The following is a 5,038-nucleotide window of genomic DNA, read 5'->3' as shown; positions in this document are numbered from 1 at the left end:
CTATGCACGATCCGCCATTCCCAAACTTCCCGCGCCGTGGCCTTTTTGCACCCCTCCTCTTTACAGCGAGATAGAAAATAGTGCGCCAAAATAATTACGCAAGACGCAGGTTGTATTTACCATTTTGAAACAAATACGTCATAAGCAACAGTTACATTTTACTTGTATAGCTTGTTTTATTGAATATATTTCAGATTTCTATTGTTTTTAAAGTTCTTGTATCAATGCGCTGCTCGGCCGCTGGCCATTTCGTCGTGTCTAGTCGTGTCTGAACGTTGGGCCGTTGGTTTGTGACTGCGTTGAAAATGTATCCCGCACAGCGGCTGCTACTTCTGGCTGCTAGGCAAGCTTCGCTGGGTGAGTAAGAAATTGGTTCTTCTAAATGAGTCACTTAATGGAGCAGTAAAGTGACTGAGTGTTTTCTTTTTCCGATAAAAATGCTGCAAGGACCGTTGTTTGCATCCGCCGGCGCAGGCTGTATGGGCGAGCAAGATAGCGCGCGCGGACCGTTTAGTCAGTACGAAAGGCGGTGTTTTATGGCGCATCTATAGTTTTGTGCATGCAGGAAGGTTTTGCGCTTGTAATTCCACTCGCCGCATTTCGTGAACTGCCATTGGCGGCGGAACCTCGCGATGTAATTCTTCAAAATGAGCTTGGCGATCCGACGTCTTTCGTTGATTGCTGCTGGTTCTAACACTTTCCCAGGAAACACAACTGAGCACGAAAGTCTGCATGCTTAGTGTGGCCTTCACTCTGCAGCAAGATACAGAAAATACGCACCGTAGAGTGGAAGCCGTGCATTGTTTATGGCAGCCTGCAGAGCTCTATGCGCGCTAAGTTATGCCGCGGTTGCGAAAAAGAAAAAGAACGATCTCAATAAGCCGCCTTAGAGGGGAGGGTAAGGTGCATTCTGGCCACAGCGACTCTCCCAACTGCTAGCAAAATACTCTCGGTCTGTTCACAGGCACAAGTTGAAACACATTGCGAGATAGGAACGGCGTACAAACATTCTGCAGTGATTTAATTTTAATAGTTCATAACATGTTTACAGTCAGCCATTACATTGCCACAACAATACTATAGTCCGTATATATTCAGTGATTAAGTGATTTTACATTTTCATATAGTCAGAAAGCTCAATTTAGTTCTTTTTAAGTTCCTGAACTGCATGCTGTGTGATGTGCTGGTGCTCTATTTGCTTTGGTCCTCAGGGTTTTTTTTTTTTTTTATTGGCGGAAATGTTTTAAGAAATTAAGCTTCAGTTCAGTTGGTACAGAAAGAAGTCGAAAGCAAATCTTTCGGAAGGACCTCGTATAACGAAAAGCCTATTATTAATACACAAAAACATATCAATTTCTTTTGTTTTCTTGCTTCAGGGCCAATATACTCTTCCTATCCAGAACTGGGAAAAGAAAAGAGAGTACTGAATCTTAACTTACTTTTAAGGCATATAGAATGTAGCCATGTTATAATATGGGTTCAGTGTATGCCTTCTGGCTGTCCTCAACAACAAAGCTGTGACTCCACACAAACCTTTTGATAGCATATGGGCTCCTCCCGAAGTGAAGGTGTTTAGCATCAAAGGTGAAATGCCTTCATTTAATTTAATGCTCTTTTTCACATTGTGCTGTTGTGTCTGTGTTTGGTGCTCTTGTTATTTTGTGTCTGCACAAATTTTCATGTAAACAAAACACCTACCCAACAGCTCAAGCAAGTGAGCTATGCATTCTTTTTTTTTGCTCTGGGTGCATGCTCACTGTTTAAAATATTGTTTCATTTGTTCTAGGAAAAACTGGTGATGCATACATACATAGGTACCTACATATATACATGTATAGATACATACATAGGTAATGCATCCATACATAGATACATGATACATAGATTTATTTCTTCTCTACATATGGCGAATGAAACACTTGGCAAACTAAGAGGCAGAAACCTTACCCAGCATAGAAAGTGACTCCCAATAAAAAAAAAGGAATGTATAAATCAGGAAAATGGTGGTTCTCTTCAGGTGTGTCTGGTGGTGAAGACAAGGAAAGGTTTAGCCTTCGAGGTCATCAAGGAGTTATTAATATACATATATTACACTCAGCACTATTTTGTGCTGCTAGTGCGTGTCTTGGTTAAACATATTTCTATTGTGTACTCAGTACTGTCAACCTTATGTGACATATTTTGAGGTTAAATTCTTATCCTATAGTGGAATTTGTGCCAGTGTTTTGTAGTCAGTGATTTGCTTTATTAAACTTCACAAGAAATCTTTAAAGCATTGAACACCTTGCAGGTTGCCACCACCTCCACGGCTGCCTAGCAACTATCCTTTTCCTGTCTGTGCTGCAAACACAACTTAGCGATGAGGGCCACAGGACTGACATCTCACTGGGCAGTCGCGGGCTACTGACTGAATACACAGGTATGGTTTGACTGTGCCAAAAACTTGGAGTTGCCAACAGTGGGACTTTTTCCTTCTGTTTGGGAGCTCATATATCTAAATCGTGCTTTTGATTTTAATCCTGGCAGGTGTGACATGGAAAGCCTTCAACATCAATGAAACTTAGTTTTGCCGACGTCACAAAAGAGTGGGTGGTGTTTGCCTTGTGACAAAGACCAAGTCCACATCTAAAGGCGCTGCACAGCCACCATGAACAGTGCCACAATAGCAAGCAGCTGGGATCAAGGCACCTTCTGTGCTCATTTACAACTCGAGTTTGAAGCTTTGTAATTTTGCAAAGGTAGGCCTCCAACAATTGACAGAGAGGAGCCTCCCAATCAATTGAGCCACAAAGGAATTCCCCCTTTCATGGCAGTAGGTGACAAAAAAGAGGCAGTGCAGCTAGTGTTCAGTACCGATAAAGAAAAAGCTGCCCAGCCTAGTTAGCTGTGGACAAGGGCTGGAGTGGTACCAGTGTTGAGAACGATCTGATTGGCAGAAAAGCCTCCTTTGAGGGATATTCGCCCCTTCATTCTTAATTTGTAACTGACTGCAGTGGATCTGATAGCCCCGGAAGTTTTCTTTTTTTTTTAATCAATTTTCTCTGCCCTCTAGGGGTTGTACAGAATAACAGATGCACAACCCATGCCAGCTCCCTCATTCTACGATGCTTTCATGCCAGAATGTTGGCAGTGGTATTCAGACCTTGTTTGGTTTTTTTTTTTTTCAATGCCTTTTCTCCATGCATAATAACAGGCTATTTAGCATAACAGTCGCACACAAGACAGAGGACACCATCAGCACTTACAACTGTTCAGCGGAAAGCAGCCGATACACATAGCCTACTCAGGTGATGCGCACGGGTACAAGGCAACATGGAAACAGCACCAATTTTGTCAAACTATGCGTGAGAAATTTTTCTTCAGTCTTATAAGAAAAACCAATTTGCTGCTGACACAGCTGTAACCTGCTTTTTTATATGAAGGGCTTCTAGTGTTTCATGAGCCGTTACCCAGTTTTCACAATTGGTGCAAACCCTACGGTGCAAGACAAGTCGCTCACCTTCATTGTTAATGCCTTTTGCATGTTCCCTAAGTTGGCCATTCGCGCAGAATCCTGCCTATGCAAAATAAGATTTTTCTACATGACAGTAGAATTTTATAGACTGTGGTCCACTTTACGAAATGCTGGCCATGTCTCTTCTGACAGCCAACCTGTTTGCTTTCGTAGCTTATGTGATGGCTTAGCTGAGCAAGCTTTCAGGGAGCAAAGGATACCATCTATACATTAAACAGGTTCGAGCTGCGTCAGCGACACTTCAGTTTTTCTTTGAGGCTGAACAGATATTTCTCATACCTGCGACACTTCAGTTTTTCTTTGAGGCTGAACAGATATTTCTCATACCTGCTTTGATAAGATTGGTGCTGTTTTCCTGTTGCCTTGTACATGTGCACATCAGCAGTGAAAGCTATGCATCGACTGCTTACCCCTAAATAAACAGTTGTAGTAAGTACACGTGGTGTCTTCTTTCTTGTGTGTGTCTGTGTTATGCTAAATACCTTTTTTATTTCTGAAAACCAACTATCTCGGCAGTTAACTTCCTTCTTTTTATACCAGCAGAATGTGAAGAGCAGCACCGTGTGCAACACTGAATTTTATTCTCTCTTTTTTTTTTGCTGTGCCTTCTGTACTCCTCGCAAGCTGTTTGCTGCACTACAAAAGGTAAGGGCAGTTTATGCCATCATGGCTGGTTCATGCTGCCCTTATCTTTTGTAGTACTGCAAACAGCTTTTGAGATGGAATATAGTGGTTGGTATGTACAATGACAGGGATGCAAACCTTTTGCTCCTTTCTTTTTTTTTCCTTATGGTGCCTTCTAGTGTTTCTTACCCTTACCTGCTACCTTTCCTTTAGTGCATTTTAGTTATAATAGTAGAATGTAACTATGACAGGGATGCAGCCATTGCATTTTTTTTCAGTGCATTCTAGTCATGCTAACAGGAACAGCAGCAGTGAAGCAGTCGGCTTCTTTTTTTGCAGTGTAGATTTTGTAATGGATTTGATGTCATGCCTAATGCTCAAGTGTTTATGCAATTTCTACAAGATGTATGTATGACCAGCATTCAGTTGGTGACATGCATGCACATATAGTATTATGAAATGCAACACTGGTGATGATGGTCCTTTGTGAAAGCACCTTTTTCTGTATACTGAAGCTTTTTAATTCGAATTTGTTGCTTTGTTTTATTTTGTACAAACATTATGCAGATAGTTCGTTCAACCACTCAACCAGTTTTGTACTTTTTTGCATACCTATCCCTGTTTATTTCTAGTCATTTCCTTTTCTTGTTTGGAGTATGGATGTTTTCATTGTTTTTGTAAACAGATCATTTTAAGCTTGGAGAGAACTGCATTATTATTTTGTCATTTTCATACCACTTGTAGTGTCTAGTTTCTGTGCTTTTAACTTCGTAGTGCATTGTTGAAAAAAAAACAAATATATGATTTACACATTTTGTTTCCTAGCACCTTTCGCAGTTATTGCCGAATCTCCCAAAGAGCACCCAATCATGGCTGTCCACCATGCAGTGCGGCATGTTT

The 5,038-nt window shown here is 41.2% G+C and overlaps 1 long non-coding RNA gene across 1 annotated transcript; it reads left to right on the top strand.

Annotated features, from left to right (window-relative positions):
* Positions 1-227: 227 nt before the first annotated feature.
* On the top strand, positions 228-3,163 carry LOC146184888 (uncharacterized). Its single transcript, XR_014708950.1, has 3 exons — positions 228-357; positions 2,291-2,419; positions 2,527-3,163. It is a non-coding gene; the product is annotated as an uncharacterized LOC146184888 (long non-coding RNA).
* The last annotated feature ends 1,875 nt before the right edge of the window (positions 3,164-5,038 follow it).

The sequence above is a fragment of the Amblyomma maculatum genome, chromosome 7 (assembly GCF_055883805.1).
Source record: "Amblyomma maculatum isolate TAMU_Amacu chromosome 7, ASM5588380v1, whole genome shotgun sequence".
Taxonomy (NCBI): domain Eukaryota; kingdom Metazoa; phylum Arthropoda; class Arachnida; order Ixodida; family Ixodidae; genus Amblyomma; species Amblyomma maculatum.
The sequence above is the reverse complement of the archived record's forward strand: the minus strand, read 5'-3'. Positions and strand labels throughout refer to the sequence as shown.